The following is a 17,958-nucleotide window of genomic DNA, read 5'->3' on the forward strand; positions in this document are numbered from 1 at the left end:
TATTATGAAGCTATAGTAATCAAGACAATATGGAATTGCATCAAGACAGACAAATAGACCAATGAAACAGAATAGAAAGTTCAAAAATGGACTCATGGACTCATTTACGTGTGGACAACTGATTTTAGACAAAAGCTTAATGGCAATTCAATGGAGAAAGATAGTCTTTTCAACAAACTGTGCTAGAGCAATCAGATAACCATGTGCAAAAAAAAAAACTTCAGTCAGTACCTTGTACTATATACAAAATTTAACTCAATATGGATCCTAGAGTTAAATATAAAAACTAAAACTATAAAACTTCTAATAGAAAACATGAGGGAAAATCTTTACAAAGCATGTGTCTGATACAAGACTTCTATTCCAAATATATAAAGAACTCTCAAAGCTCAATAATAAGAAAACAAACAATCCAAAAAATGGGCAAACTGTTTTAACAGATACTTCACTAAATATATGCTGATGACAAATAAGCACAGGAAAATATGTTCAACATAATTAGTCAGTAAGGAAATGTAAATTAAAGTCACAATGAAATACCACTACATATCTATTAATTTAAATTCAAATTCAAATTAAATTATAAAGACTGACCATACCAAGATTTGGTGAGAATGCAGAGGAACTGAAACTTTCATATACTGCTGCTGTGAATATAAAATGATGTAACTACTTTGGAAAAATTTTTGCAGTTTCTTAGAAAATTAAACATATGCCTACCATACGATCCAGGTATTTCACACATAAGCGTTTACCCAAGAGGAAAGAAAGCACACGCTCATACAAAGACTTGTATGTGAATGTTCATAGTAACTTTATTTGTAATGGCCTCAAACTGGAAACCACCCAAGTGTCCTCAACAAGTGAAGGTATCAACATTGTGGTATATCCATACAATAGAATGCTACTCAACAGTTAAAACGAATGAACTTTGAAATACGCAACAACACAGATGAAACTCAATTATGCTGAGTGAAAGAGCCCCAATAACAACAAAAAAGAGTACATAGTATATGATTCTATTTATATAAAATTTTAGAAAGTGCGAACTAATGTATTGTGACAGAAAGCAAATTAGCGGTTGCTTGGGAGAGGGTTGGGAGGGGTGGGAGAGAGGGATTCTAAAGGGGAATGAGGAAACTTTTGGGGGTGACGCATATGTTCACCATCTTGATAGTGGCAATGGTTTCATAGGTGTATATATATGTCAAAATTTAAATTATATACTTTAAATATGTACAGCTTATTGCATGTCAATTATGCCTCAATAAAGCTGTTGAAAATTAAAGAAAAAAACAGAATGATCGTAATTCTTACATGAAAGGACTATTATGATGAAATGAGATACTGCATATGCAAGGGCTTTAGAAACAGTGTACAATGTTAGCTGCTGTTATTATCTAGGCCTATATCTTACCAACTTTGTTAAGTGTTGATGATGAAGTTTACTTATGCAAATTTTCACAAGACCTTTCTTGGTGTGTGGGGAGTGTGTCACCAATGATTGTACCATATATGGTGGTTTTAGTTTTTTTAAGTCTAATTTGTCATAAATCAATGATTCTTCACTTGTCAGAACATGGCATATATTATATCTTTCTCCCTCTCTGTATTTCTGTCTCTGAATCTTGACCCTCATTACCTTCCAGATGCTCTATGAGAATAGCTGAAAGCACAATTGGGTTCATCTTTTATTCAGCATATATAACACAGCTATTTAAAAATTTACTGCTGAGGTGCATATCATCATTGAGGTTAAAATAAAACACACTAAGTACAAGTTCCATTTTTCAAAAGGCTTATCCAATAAGTCATCCCAGAGAAAGTGGAAAGTCTGGCTTTTAACAGCAGAATCAGGAAAAATATCTGTGCCTTGTCCAATCAAACATTTGAGGCCAAGCAAACTCCTTGGGAAAGCTTAAATTTTTTTATTACCAATTTATGAGTTTAGGGATGAAATGTTTTAGGAGTCTCATTGCTAAGCCAGAGGAATCAATATTTTTCTGTTAACAGGCAAGCTGTCACATAAACAAATCAGCCGAAAACCTCCATTTAGCAGATCAGGAAAAACGCTTGCTGCAGAGCATACCAAAGCCAGGTCTTTGCTGTATTTTGATCTCCTAAGCTGGGCCACCGAGACCCCCACCAGCTTCTGTTCTAGTGAGTATATGTAGTACTGTTCCACATCTGTTTAGGAGGTTCTAATTCACTTTGCTAAATAATATGCTGTAATTTGTTGATTCAGGAACAAAGCCTGTACTCTGTTGTTTGGGAGACAGGAATTTGAGGCCTTATGTTGGTTCCATTTATCACAGCCCTTCTTCGCATGGAGTTACAAATGTAATAGATCATAAAGTCTCCTGGCAAGGCTGAGAGGTTGTAACTTTTAAGGTTAGAGAGGAAAAGAAAGACCCTGAGACTAAGGTAACCTCTTTCCTAACGGTTTCTCATTCACAGAGCTATTCAGGGTCCATCTTAAATTTTGTCTTTCACCCTTCTGAATCCTAAAATGAGAGCAGTGCTTTACGATGATTAAGTGGAGATAGGAGTGAATGATGTTAAGATGTGCTGCTGTATGCTGAATGAGCCTTTGACTTATCATCACGTTATACTCAGACCTATCCCTGCTTTGAACAAAGTGAATAGTCATTCATTCAGCCAATACCAGTTCAAGCAATATTAGGTACCAGGCATTGCGCTTAGGTGCTAAGGATTAAACAACCTTTAATGTGCAGTCCTTTCCCTGAAGGGAAATACTATGTGAATGTAAAGTATTTCACATGTGAACTGATGTATAAAATGTAATACACATAGAACCTTTTTAGAAACAACTTACTGTGTAAAGCAAGATATTCCTCTCTGCGTGTATTCGTGTGTGTGCTCATGCGTGTCTTTTAGCTCTTTGTTACAGCACAGCACTGATAAGGAGAAGTTTGTCAGGCAGCATTCGTCAAAGTTGGCTATGACTCCATCAGAATCACATGGAAGTGCTTGGAAAAAAATGCACTCTCGGGCCCCATTCCAGTTCTAATTAATCAGACTCTCTGGGAGGTGGGGCCTGTGAATCTGAACATTAACTCAGTTCCTAGGCAACTCTGCGCATTAAGTTTTAAAAAGTGCTGCTGTCTGAACAAGTTACAAGAATGACCTTAATTTTTAAAGTGTAAAAGTAGCCTCTGGGATGTCAGGGCAGAAAAGTACAGATGGCCTCTTACAACTCCTGGAAAAGACATACAAGCTTCATGGTGCCAGTGTTGGCTCAGGGGCACTACCTCCAAAACGGTACTGCTATATTTCCAGAGTGGAACAGAAATGCTTGCTAGGGAGAACGTCTGACTGTAGTGAGTGACCGCGGAAAGAAAAGACTCAGCACTGGGGAAATGAGCACTTGGTTCTCACCCTACTTCTGCGGACCAGTGGTCTCGTGATATCAGAAGAGTCACTTCTCTGATAGTCACTTGCAGTTTTTAAATACAAGGCACGCATTACAATAATACACTTTACCACATCAAATGTAAATCAGTGAATTCCCTGCCCATCTGATTAGATCACTGTGAGGTGCCAACGAGATAACATCATGGCAGTGGCTTGAAAAAAAATGGAGCATTTAACAAATGCAAAGTATTCAGCTCATTCCTCCGTTACCATTTCTCCAACTGAAAGTATCTGATAGCAAAGTAATGTCCTCTCTATTTGGCTGGAAATGGGAGATCTAGCTGGCTTTCCTTTACCTCCACCCTTCTTGCCAAAGACTAAGTAATAACTCCCCCTACTGTTCCTTCTGCTCAGTCCTAAAGCAACCACTAGAATGCCAAAGAGGCCACTGTGGAATGATGCCCAGACCAAAGACGGTGTGAGAGGCCCACAATCTATGCCTCCCTCAACATTTGATTCCTCTTTTCATTGAGGAAACTTGTGGGCTCAGACCCATCGGGATTATTATCCAGTGTTTACACTGGGCATCAGAAAACAGTAACATGTTGTCATGGCAACAAGATTTCCTGTGAGATTTTTTTCTAACTGGTCTTTCTTAAATGGAAACGTCTATATCACTGCCACCCTTTGTTTGTCACAAGAATAGAGGGGTGCTGTATTAGTTATCTATGGCTGCATAACAAGTTACCCCCAAATTTACTGGCTTAAAACAACAAATGTTTATTATCTCCCACTTTCTGTGGGTCAGGAATCTGGGAGCAGCTAGACTAGGTCCTCAGACTTAAGGTTTCTCACAAGGCTGCAAACAAGGTGCCAGCTGAGGCTGCAGGCTCATCTCAGGGAGGATTAGCCTTCAAGCTCACTCATATAGTTATTGGCAGGATTCAGTTTTGGGGGGACTGTCAGACTGAGGGCCTCAGGGTCTCGCTGGCTGTTGGCCAGAGGCCTCCTTCAATTGCTTGTCACATGGACATATCCATAGGGTACTTCACAACGTGGCAGTTTGCTTCCCCGAGACTGAGGACGCTCTAAGAGAAAGAGGGAGAGGGCTTTCTGTAACCTAATCTCAGAAGGGACTCTGCTGTACACAGGGTCGCTAGGAGTTGGAATCGACTTGATGGCACTAACAACAACTAGTTAGAATCAAGCCACCTGAGCCAGTCCACACTCAAAGGAGAGGGGATTAATTACACAAATAATATGGATACCAGGAGGCAGAGACCACTGGGGATCTCTTAGAGGATCTCTACCACAGGCATTTAATTCACTTTGTTTAGAAACCTGGTAAAAACATTTCTTCCAAGGTCAGTTAGTGATTTGTCAGTCAATGAACAGCATTTACTGTGTATCTTCTTTGTGTAGGAGTTAACTAGTCAGTCAGGATTTCAAGCAGTACAAAATATGCTGGAATCTTTCCTAAACCATTTGCCCTATCTCCTCCTGTTATAATACATGGGACTTCAATTTATTTCTTTGTTTTATTTACCCTAGTTATAGAATGTAGAAAGTAAAAGTTATCTGAGGAGATGAAATGACCTATTCTAGGTAACCATGTTGGGGAGGTCTTCATGAGCATATAAGTATCACCTAGAATTTATAGAGGTGATATGGCATAGAGCTTGAGGGGGTTGACTCTGGAACCAAGGAGTTTTAAATTCAAGTCCTGACTCAGCCACTTGGTAGCAGTGAGACTTTGGGCAAGAAGGTTAGTTTCTCTGTCTTAATTTATTTGCTTACATAATGAGAGTTAAAAATGGTTCCTGCATCATAGGGTTATTGCAAGGATTAAATAAAGCCGTGCGTTTGAAAAGAGGAGCACTGATCCTAGCATACAACTGATACTCAATAAATACCATGTTATTGTATGATTTATTGACATCTTGATGTAGGGTTGAGGTCACTAGATCACTTCTGATTGAGGAATATGGAATTCAGGGCTCATTCGATTATTAGTTAGCACTCTCTACACTATGATATTACAGTTTCCTTTATTTTACCCAGTATACCAAGAATTTGATCATATTTTAATGTCTTTTAAGAGTATGTTTCACTCTTTCCCCTCACACCTATCTTCTCTTGGGGGTCAATTCTTGTACTTGTGGCATATTCCTTAGCAATAACCACCATTATAGTTTTATGGCAACCCATTTTCAGGTAAATATGATGTATTAAAGGAAGAATTCCTGCCTCTACCAAGCTTGAAGAGTGATTTATGTACAATGACAGGGTAAAATGAGCTAGTTTCCCACGCTGATAAAAAACAGGTATTGGGAATTTTTTCCTTCCTGGTCCCTGACTCTGCTCACTTAAAAGGTGATTTATTCTGATTCACTTCTCTATTTTTTTCTGATTTTGCCATTATTTTCTCATGAGCAGACATCACTCTAAGTTTTCTTATTGCTTTTGTCCAGGGGGCAAGTCTCCTGGAATCATTGGCCAAGCCCTCCTGCCTTTATTTTGATGAGGCTTTGTTTGCTCCCTGCAGCAGAGTGAGTGTTTACATTCTCTTTCGAGTTTATGTTAGCTCTAGTCTTGGGATTTTTTTTGCCCCATTTCCCCTCCACCCCCTGCCCTATGTTTCTACCAGCATCTGGTACTAGCTGGAGTGGGCTGATGGGACTAAGGACTCCTATTGTGCTGTGTGTTCCTGGGAAGTTGGTAGCTCAATATTCATGTTTATTTGCTCCTCTGAGTTCTGGTTAGTGTGAAGCCTTTGGTTGCCTGGGGCATAGGAAATAACATGTGTTTTGATTGATAGCTTTGAGTTGTAATAGATAATTGATGCCACTCATCCTTAGCCAGTTACCGCTACCCAAGCAGTACAGTTTTGTATGACAAGAATAATATCCTGTGAAAAGAAAACTGGATATCATCAGATTACTCTTGTAAATAGGTACACTTCCAGATATTCCTTGAAAACAACTGAACTAGGCCTTCACCCTGAAATCCGAGTATTCTCTGTGTATAACATTGCTGAAGAATTTAAAACCAGTCATCCTCTTCTTCTCTTGTGCTGAGAGAATTTCATCTTATGTGGGATCAAATAAGGAGGTTGGGAACCAAAGGAATCAATTACCAAACACTAACTGCACACCAGGCTCTGAGCCCAGCACTTTACCTGGTTAGTTCATCTAATGCTCACAACAGCCTTGAGAAGTAAATATTACCATCCCCATACTACAGATGGAAAAATTGAGGCCCAGAGATGGCTCCAGAATTACACATAGATGGTTGATGTAGGATTTAGTCTCAGCTCTGTCTTAATCTAAAGGCTCACTCTAACTGTTAAACTGAAGGGCAGTGTACTGGTCAACATTATTGAGACCCAGCTACCTGTCACAGTAATAATAGCTAAAATCTATATAGTGTTCCCTAAAGTTCCAGGCACTGTTGTAAGTTGTAATTAATTAAATTCTCCTAACAACCTGAGGTAGTTATTATCTCCATTTTATAGATGAGAGAACTGAGGTATGGGTTACTCAACATCATAGAGCTTATTTTTTTTAAAAAAAACAGGTGTCTTTTTTTTTTAAGATTTTATTTTTTTTCCTTTTTCTCCCCAAAGCCCCCCGGTACATAGTTGTATATTCTTCGTTGTGGTTCCTTCCAGTTGTGGCATGTGGGACGCTGCCTCAGCATGGTTCGATGAGCAGTGCCATGTCTGCGCCCAGGATTCGAACCAAAGAAACACTGGGCCGCCTGCAGCGGAGGGCACGAACTTAACCACTCGGCCCCGGGGCCAGCCCCAACATCATAGAGCTTTTAAGTGGCAAAGCCAGGATCTAAAGGCAGGCAGTCTGTCTCCCTAGTCTCAGTGATGCACCTAACTGCCTATATTGAGCAGCACGTTTGATCAATTAATCAAGTTATTAGCAAATCCCTTTGCTTCAGCTCTCTATTGCTACATAACAAACTATCCCAAAACTTAGTGGATTAAAAAAATCATTTTATTTTGTTCATGATTTTGTGAGTTGAGCCCTTTTATTGTCAGCTGAGCCCTTCCTGAGTCCATGTGGCATCAGTTGGGGTGACCGGAGCTAGAGGTACTTCCAAGGTGACTTCACATACATGCTTGGTACTTTGTTCTCTCTCTCTTTCTCTGTCTCTTTTCATATGGGATCTCACATTCCATGTGGCTTGGGCTTCTCACAGTAAGGTGTTTTCAGGGTGGTTACACTTCCAACCTGGTGGCTGGCTTCCAAGATGCAAGAGGAAAATTTGCCGAACCAACTAATGGCTTTACCCAGAAATGGCATGGTGTCACTTCTGCCATACTCTTAAGGTCAAAGCATTCATAGGGCTTACCAAGATTTAAAAGGTAGAGAAATAGACTCCACCTCTTGCTGGGATAGTAGCAAGGTCACATTGCAGAAGAGCATGTGGGGTAGGCTATTTTTGAAAAATGTAATCTGCCACACCTTCCTCCCCAGCACAGTCATGGTTTAGAGACTTAAATGTCACAAACAGAATCAATCTGGTAAAGGAATTACTGTTTACCTCACAGTGAGGTGTCATTTATTTTAACACTATAATTTAAGAGAGTGTCCTTACATAGTATGTGAGGGCGTGTCTTGTACATGGTCTACAACAAAGTAATCCAATGGTGTTTCTTGATTGAATGAAATTACATAATTTTTGATGCTCAAGATAATTATCCAGCAAGAGAGATCCTTTCTTCACCAAGATTTGAAATAGCTTCCAGGGGGCAGCCCTGTGGCCTAGTGGTTAAATTTGGCATGCTCTGCTTTGGCAGCCCCAGTTCAGTTCCTGGGTATGGACCTACACCACTCATTGGCAGCCATGCTGTGGTGGCAACCCACATACAAAATAGAGGCAGATTGGCACAGATGTTAGCTCAGGGTGAATCTTCCTCACCAAAATAAATAACTAAATAAATAAATGAAATAACTTCCAACAGAATGTGAAATCTATTGAAGGCAGGGCTCATAGATGAAACACAGTTTGTTTTATGGAATAAGTATTGTACTTAAGCCACAGTCATAGACCTCTTGTCATCCGGACTAGCATAACATAAGGAAGACTGCTGAGGATTTTGAGCACATATCAACCATCCCAAGAGGTGGAAGTATGTTTACATCTTCAAGGACGTTAAATGCAGATTGTCCCGAAAGTTGGACTGGCCTTGAAAGAGTATGCCAATCAAAAGCTGCTAAACTCAGTCCAGGAGCTATGAGAGCATGTCACATGGCCTGGTTTCAGTACCAACACACTTCTGTACCATGTGGCATTTTCAGTAACTTACAGTAGTGGCTCTGCTTTCAAAATGGAGATGTCTCTGTTGTGTGGAATTCATAACTGGTAATAATACCTCCAATCTTTTTTTAAGATGTCACTTGCCAATGTTAGAATTACCAAGTAGTCATCTAAATAACAATGATAACTTTTTCATGAATGCAGCTTGCTGCCATAATCTACACTACATTTGCATAATTAACTCTGCTAGCATCCTTATCCTTTTATGTGTTCAGTAAATATTTATCCAATATACCCACACTGTTTGCTACTGTGTGTTGTTACAAAAGACCACAACAAGAAAACTTGGAACCTGGCTGCTTTATCATACTGGATATTAATGTTCAAGCCATTACTACTGTTTGAATTGTGTATCTGCAGGAATTTTGTCATAGCATTCTCAGGGCACTGTGTGAGAACTTAGGAACTCACGAGGATAGCCAAATCCATTTCGGCTAGATACAGATCTTGACCCACCTCACGTGAAGGATAGAGGCTTACCTGTTTTCTACGCTTAAGATGAAAAATAAAGATCTTTGGCATCTAACCAGACAAAGTATCCTTGAACAAAACACATTGCCCAAGTTTCTTGACTGCACTGATTATGCTTTCCTTTATGCTCAATGATAAGAGTTAGTTTGATGTGATCACATGGGAACTTCACAGAACAAGGCATTTAAACAGCACTCACACTCTTTTTCTTGACACTTGATAAACTCCTTCGTGTTCTTTCTGAGGGCAAGGTATTGCATGATTTGACCTCACCCACTACTATTTCACCTGTTCTTTAACAATCATAATTAGGACTGCTTAAACATTCATTCAGCAGGCATCAGTTTAAGTGTAGGACTTTTGGTTGGAAATTCTATTCACTCTGGACTTGGCCATTGTTCTCTGGAGATCTTGCATTCTTGGATTCTGACTGTAGCCAGGTGCTTTGATCAGGTCTGATCCAGGGACCAATAGATGATGACCCTGTTGAAGAAATTAAGGAAGCCCTTAAAGAAGATTGCAACACATGAAGATATCCCTGTGGAAAAGGGAAATGAGATATTAGAATGGCCATGATCCCATATCATTGCAGCTGGTATAAGCCCTACTCAACATGTACCTGTTGCAGGTCAAGTTCCTAAGAACTAGACTCTGAGACAGAGATTTCCATGTAGGAGGTTTATTGGGGAGTACTTTTGGGTTTAATAACTATGGGAGAATGGAAGACGCAAGATTGGGTAGAAGGAGCAGTTGAATTGAGAAGCAATTACAACAAAGGCTTCAGCCAATCCTATGGGACACTGAAGACGTGGGATGACCCCAAAGAATTGTCCCAAATTGGGTTAAGTGGGTTAGGTCTTTATATACTCAGATCAAGCAATCACTGGATGTCAGTTCCCCACAGGAAGGGGGCGTGGCCTTGAGCAGAGGACAGTTTGTAGAGAGGGCTAACAACTAAAGGCTTTCAGCTGCCAGCACTCTCAAAAGCTGAGGGAATGAGTGTTTCAACCTTCAGGTAGCATTTTAGCAGCACATCACAGCATCCACTACAATGCGTATAATATATGAAGCAAGCACACCTGCAACAATTAAGGACATTTTGTTCTTTCTGGTTCTTAATATCTACTGAGGTTTTATTCTACAAACGGCACTCATTCCTGAGTTCCCTCGTGATATACTGAAAAAGATATTTCAAGAATATCAAGCAGTTGTTGATTTCTCAGCCTATCAGTGAATTTTCATGAATATGTATTACTTTTTCTTACAACTCATACTTCACCTTAGGGGGTAAAATGCCAAATAGTTCTGAGGCATTGATTGTTTTCTACTCAAAAACAATGTCATCTGCATAGCCAAAATCCCACACAAATTGAAAAATGAATATCTGCTATTATTTCAGGATTCTAACACTTTCTGACTACCTCATTGTCATGTTTTCACAATTTATAATAATCTCTTTACTATTTTTTCTAAGCTTTATTTATTTGCTTATTTATTTTGATTTATTAATTACATAGTGCTTACTATGTACCACACACTGTTCTAACTGCTTCAAAAATATTCATTGAATTTTCATAATACTCCAACAAATTAGGTAAAATTATTAAACCCAGTTTATAGATGAGCAAACTGACGCACAAAGAAGGTTAGGTAATTCACACAGCTGGTTGGTAGTAGAACTGAGATTTCAACCCAGGTAGTCTACTTCTAGAGTTTCTGCTTCTCATCCCTATGCTATGCTCCTTTGTGATATCAAATGCTGATTCCATGTGTCTTCTGATACCCCACACGAAAGATGATGTAAGATCTCAAATACGAGATCTCCATTTCTTACCTCTTGGAGTTGATCAAACAATATGTTACTTCTATGGGATTCCAGAAAGTTCTGTCTCTTAAATGTGTGTGGGGTGTGTATGGGGGGAAAGTGGTGCTGATGGTGGTAAATGTATAAGGAGAGAGCATGAATAAAAGAGAAAAGATTTTTGTACATGTGAAATTTATGTTCTTATTCTAAGAGGTGATAATCATCTTATTCTGCCAAGATCATATCCTGGAACTTCATGGAAGTCTACACTGAAAGTTAGGAGGGCTAGGCTGTGGTCTAAAATTACTGCTGATGAGAAAAATTTAAGGATGGAGCCTTAAAGCAGTTCCATCCAGTCCAGATTAGTCAGGATAGCCTATCAAAATAATTTACTTTTCCGTGTGAAGTTAATTTAAAAACTTTGGTCAAGAATACATAGCCGCTTTTCCAGACCATGGTAAGAATTTTTTTTTTACTATGCACAGTTCCTTTACAAAATATCTTGAAGTTCTTCCAATGTCATCTTAAATGTCACAGATATGCACCAGTTATTGTAACAGATATTGTCAGCTACATTCATTTCTAATGGTGGGGCCCTATTTACCTCTCTTGTGTTATGCTTTTTTGGAAAAGAACTTTCTCAGACTGTCATCTCCAGCAGCGAAGCCTCCTAAGACGTGGGCAAAAAGACATTTTGCCTGAACTTTCGTCGCCTTACATGTCATTTCCCTTTCAACCCTAAGACCCAGTCTTGCCACATGACTAATGGGGCAGCATCACAAAATGTGCTTTCAAGCTCTCCATGCTGTGGGAGCTGCAGATCGGAGGTGCAATAGAAGTGCTGCAGATACTGCTTGCCTAGACTCTAATCTCCTCTCTATACTGAAAAATTTACAAAGTTGTTTCCTGCCCAGATAATTGTGGGCAGAGGATTCGGGCAGTACATAGCCTAAATCGCAGAAGCATTTCTCACAGGTGGGTACGACAGCAAAAGAACTAAGGTTATTGTCTTGGATTTATTTTCTAGACACATGTCTTGCAAATTCCCCAACCATGTGTTGAATTATTCACCCACATCACAGGGGCTGAAGTGGAGAAATCTTTTATTTCCATACTCGCTAGTGTACCATATGGCCATGAGCCAGTCAGTAAGAAGGCCAGCTTCAAAGGGATCCCTCCTTGTTTGCTAAAGTGGGATTCCTCAGACTACAGAGGGCCCATGGACATATTGTCAGAAGTCTGTCAGTGTTCTATGAAAATTTACTAATTCGATATTTAGATTTTGGTGATTTAAATATATTAAATTAAGCATAATCGATATAATTCCATTGACCAGTTAACTCTGAGTCCTGTTACTCTATTTCAGTGCCTGCATGTGTGATTAAGTTTGCTGTCACATTGGTGTTAAATAGTATCGCTTTGCTGTCATTACCTGTATTTGTCAGGGTTCTCTAGAGAAACAGAACCAATAGGATATATCTATGTTTATAGATATATAGATAGACATAGATATATTTAAGAAGAGATTTATTATAGAAATTGGCTCACGTGGTTATGGAGGCCAAGAAGTCCCACAATCTGCCATCTGCAAGCTGGAGAACCAGGAAAGCCAGTGGTATAATTCAGTCTGATTCCAAGGGCCTGAGAACCAGGGGGCCCCTGGCATAAGTCCCAGAGTCTGATGGTCCAAGAACCAGAAGCTACGATGTCCGAGGACAGGAGAAGATAGATGTTCCAGCTCAAGAAGAGAGAATTTGCCCTTCTTTGCCTTTTTGTTCATTTTGGCCCCCAGTGAATTGGGTGACGCCCACCCACAGCGGTGAGGGTGGAGCTCTTCACTCAGTCTACTGAGTCCAGTGCTAATCTCTTCTAGAAACACCTTCACAGACACACCCAGAAATAATGTTTTCCTAGCTCTCTGGGCATCCTTTAGGCCAGTCAAATTGATGCATAAAATTAACTATCACATTATGAAATTTAAAAAAGAATAACGTTGACATAATATATAAAGGGTGTCTTTAGCCTCTAGTAAAAGACAAATGATCTAACAGCCAACGCAGTAAGAGCAAAGGTTTCACAGTAGTTTGGCAAAGGAAAAAGCAGTGCGAAAATTGAGTTGCCATATGGCACATGGTAGGAAAGTTTTGCTGAACTCAAAAGAACCTGCTCTGTAGCAGAACCACTTAGAAATAGGCTCACGCCTGCCTCAGAGCCTTTGCACTCGCTGTTCCCTCTGCCTGGAACACTCACTACTGCCTGCCTCCCCAAATAATACCCAAATACTCACTCTTTCATCCTCTTCAGGTTTTCATATGTGTCACCCTCTCTGTGAGGGCTTTCATATATTACAAATTGCAACACCCGTTCCCTCCAAATCTTTGTCTCTCCTTCCCTCGATTTTTCTCCTTAGCACTCATTATGATCTGATACACCATATATTTCACTCATTTATTTGGCTTATTATCTGTCTTATCATACTAGAATGTGAGCTCCATGAGGGCAGGGAATTTTCTTTTGCTCACCGACGTATCTGAAGCCCCTGGAAGAGCATCATTGGAAATAACAGGTGCTCCATTAACATGTGTTGAACAAACGAGCAAACGCATGAATGAATTCATGTTTACACTGTGAGTTCCAGCTTGACTTTATCACATCCACCTTATTTATCACATTCATGTTGTTAATTTGTATTTTTCCACTTTGCAGCTTTGCTCATATTTCATTTGTAAAGCTATTTTCTATTTATATTTGTACAATAACTATACACATGTGCAGTTGATGATAGCTAGCATCATATCCCTACAGATTTAGATAATACAATAAGAAATAGCAAAGATAACACTTGAAATCTTTGGGTTTTTTTCCTTTAAAAGAAATTTGTACATTGTTCAAATTTGAAAAATAATGTTGGGTAAGAAGATTGCTGGCTAGTGAGAGTGTCAGGAGGGTCCTTTTGCTGGAGTGCTCTGCTCTGGGATTCAATCTTTGTGTTTGGTCTTTCAAGTCCCCCCTCTCCCCTTGCACCCTGCCTTTGGTAGTAAAAATTGTATGGAACAAGAAATAGGATGTGGGCCACTGAGTAGCATTTTTACAAAAAAATAAAGCACTATTACCGAAGCCAGCTCCTCCCCTGCCTATTAGTGTTACTCAAAAATTGCAACAGCTTTGAGAATCCATCCTTTAAATAAGGTCTCATTTCTCTGAAATTGTAGCTATTGTAAAGCATATTCAGAGGTGTATATGGTAGCGTATATTTTCCCCCTTAAGTTGATGGGTGTAACTAATAGGCACTTGTTGAATGCACAGAAAAATCAATTGTTCTGGGGATCATTTCCCCACCAATTGTTCTATCCCAAAGTGTTTTTATGGTGTTAGCTCTGCTTCAGATGCTTGTTAAGCTCTTTTCTTTTTCTTTTTTTTTTTAGCTATTTCTTTGATTATTCTAGCAGGCCCAGGACAATGCTTTCAAATATAGAAGGAAATCTATAATTTTGAAGATATTTTATAAACAGAATCTTCCAGCCTCAGTCTTAGAGGTAGGAATAAAACACTGTATTCCAGGGTTTAGAATGCTCCCCCTCTGCCCACTCCTTAGGCCTGCATCAACCATGGATACCACATACAGCCATCCTTAAATCCCTCATTTATCTACAAAACAGCAACTATTTTGTAGCTTAAGCCTCAGAATCGTGTATAGGAACCCTAACCATCACAAAATGGCAGAGAGAAGAGAAAAGTGACTATTTCATCCTATATGTAGGAAGCATGCATTACAGATGGGGAAATTCTCCTTTCTCTCCTTCGTCTGAACACAAAACATATCTATTGCTACTAGATTTTATGGCTAAAGAAAGATTGCTAATGGATTCTGTGACTGAAGAAAGCCTGAATAAAACAATATTCCCTCACAATCCTGACCGCCATACCACATCCTTCTGAGACCAGAAAATCTCCCTATAAAGTATGCATTATCTTACTACTGCATCAAATGCAGAAAAAACGCTTGCAATTATCATACCATCCTCTTTCAGGGCCGTGATGTTGAGTCTCGTGTGTCCAGTGGGAATCTTCTATCTTCTCCTCCTTCATGAGCCCCCCTGGAACAAATAGCAAGCACAGAGGTTACTTTTACTACCATGCTTCCCTTTTCTCAGTGTATGGGCTTCGAGAAAATTTTATCTGCTTCACTTAACCCCCAACTCAGCTACATTATTATGGTAACCATACAATTACTTATAGCAAAGGGACGTGGGCAACTCAAAACCATCTGTGGAAGTCCTACTATATTCAAAGCTTTGTGAAAACTTGTTTCTTCTTCAGTGTCTAATGAGCTCTATACACAATCACAAAAAACTTCTTGAACATTCTTGCTATTGAACATTTCCAATTGCAATCTCCTGAAGATGTCATTGCCCAGCCCTGGTGGTCTAGTGGTTAAGATTTGGTGCTCTTACTGCTGTAGACCAGATTCATTTCTCAGTCAGGGAACCACACCACCTATCTGTCAATTGCCATACTGTAGCAGTTGTGTGTTGCTGTGATACTGAAAACTATGCCACCAGTATTTCCAATACCAGCAGGGTCATCCATGGTGGGCAGGTTTCAGCAGAGCTTCCAGACTAAGACAGACTAGGAAGAAGGAACTGGCCATGCAGTTCTGAAAAATTGGCCTCAAAAACTCTATGAATAGCAACCGAGCATTGTCTGATATAGTTCCAGAAGGTACAAAAAGACTGGGTAGAGTGAAATGCCATACACAGGGTCACTAGGAGTTGGAATCGACTGGACAGTGCTAATTAACAACAACAAAAATGTCTTTGCACTTGGCAGTAGCATTTCAGGACCCCTCCTGTTGTCCAAAAGCATCATCATGTCTACACGTGATCTCAAACCTGTTCCACTCTCCAGGTCCATTTTATTTTACACTAACACTCCCTGACACTCACCAGAGGCTCATCTTGTCCCTTAACCTACCCTCCAAGCCATGCCTTCTCCTAGAATGCTATATTAGTTATCTATTGGAAGTGACATCCCACCAATTACTCTACTGGTTGGAAGAAAGTCACAAGTCCCTCTCACACTAGAGTGGGGGGATCACACAACTATGTGAATATCAAGAGGCAGGGAAAATTTGGGGCCATCCTAGAGTCTGTCCACCACAAATGCTTCACAACTAAAAGTGATCTCTAAAACTTCACTAATAGAAATTAAAAATTAACGCGTTTATCAGATCAGTCCAGTTGTAGCAGATACTGTCAATATCTCCTTCATATTCCCCCTAGGCTCAACTAATTTTAGTGCACCCTGGCTTGACTTCCAACTGCTAGCATCTGTATATCTGTTTTTGAGAACTTCTATCATGGCAGGGGCCTACTCTGTCCAGAGGATACATGTTTCTTTCTTCCACCATGATAGACTGTTCTGAGATGCTATAGTTCAAACAGGCTTTCTGAAAATGCCTCACAAGACCAGGCAATTGTCTACACTTGTTATGAAGCTGTGGCTAGCTTGAAAACATATCTTCAAAAACTTTTCTCCCACCTTCCCTGCTTCAGAACCCCCTTTCCCCTCACTCCTGCTTTCTTGAATTTGCTCTCTCCAATAAAGTTTGGCTCATAAGCTTTTTGCTTAAAGCTCTGTTTCCTAGGTAACTCAGGCTAAGACCTGTAAAATCAAATATAGTCATGCACCGCATAACGCCATTTCAGTCAATGACGGACTGTGTATACAACTGTGATCCCATAAGATTAGTACCATATACCCTAGGTGTGTAGTAGGCTATACCATCTACGTTTGTGTAAGTACACTCTATGATGTTTGCACAATGATGGAATCACCTAACAACGCATTTCTCAGAATGTATCGTCTTTAGACAATGCACGACTGTATTTAGAATTTCACATGGACCTAGTATAAGGTTAGGATAGTGGGGCATTCAGAGGAATAAGGACATATTCTTCCTGTCATCTCATTCCCAAACCCAGAGCATTTTTCAAATATACTTCTTCCTCGTCCCAAGGTATCTATTGGGTTTAAACTCTGCCCTGAGGTTACCCTGAAGTATTAATACTTCTGTCCCTCTTGGTCCCATTTTCCCATAACCAAGATAGAATGCATATCTTTCTTCCTGAGGCCCCTGTTCCAGTGCTGGGAAGCATATTTGTTATATATGATACTCTTTTTACTTACCCTGAGGATATTCCTGTCGATCTTTCAGGGTCATGGTTCAACTTGTGAGTTATAAAATCACAAAGGGAGAAAGAGTAGTTCTAGCCAAGACGTAATTTTAAGAAGACACGCAAAACAAAATGGAGAAAAAGGGCCTTCAGGCTGCTCCGCACTTCTAAAGCAAAGCTCCAAAAATTAAAATAAGCAGGCCACACACAAGGAAGCAGGCAAACTTTGTTTTGCTGAGAGGACTCTTTTCCTTGGGTTAATTCCAAGAGGGAACAGGCGCCGAGTGAGTCACAGAATAAGTAGGGCAGAGTTTGCCTTTCAGGGAATGCAGTAGTGTAGGCGTACCCATGGTCCCGCGAGGATGCTCAGCAGGCACGACTTCCTGAATCCCAGATTATGTCAGGAAGAAGCCTACCATGCAGAACTCTCATATCCATGTGCACTCACTCTGGTTCTGTTCCCATGCCTACCATAAACTGAGTTTTTAGAGGGAGCTCGTCTTTCTGTTTGATCTGCCCTCTTCATGAAGAGGTTGGGTGGGGCAGAGTTGGGTTTGTGGTTAATAAAGGATCTCCCAACCTGGAGCTATGCCAAGCTGTGGGGCAGGCAAAGTAGAAATTTGGGAAATGTTGGTTGAGAGTTGCTCATTTGGATATGATAGCAAGGTGGATCCAAGGTAGGTCCTGAGACCAGTGTATGGGGCCAAGGGTGAGATTTATGAGAGGAGGAATTCAAGAAGAAGATCCTAATGGGCAAGGGAAAGTGGCCATGTATAGTACCAGGTTCAGAAGGCTGCT

At 40.0% G+C, this 17,958-nt stretch overlaps 1 long non-coding RNA gene across 1 annotated transcript; it reads right to left on the minus strand.

Moving 5' to 3' along the window:
* Window positions 1-8,994: 8,994 nt before the first annotated feature.
* On the minus strand, window positions 8,995-17,518 carry LOC138921717 (uncharacterized). Its single transcript, XR_011434543.1, has 3 exons — window positions 17,174-17,518; window positions 15,003-15,081; window positions 8,995-9,663 (listed from the first exon to the last, which is right to left on the minus strand). It is a non-coding gene; the product is annotated as an uncharacterized lncRNA (long non-coding RNA).
* Between the last annotated feature and the right edge of the window lie 440 nt (window positions 17,519-17,958).

This window comes from Equus caballus, chromosome X, assembly GCF_041296265.1.
Source record: "Equus caballus isolate H_3958 breed thoroughbred chromosome X, TB-T2T, whole genome shotgun sequence".
Classification (NCBI taxonomy): domain Eukaryota; kingdom Metazoa; phylum Chordata; class Mammalia; order Perissodactyla; family Equidae; genus Equus; species Equus caballus.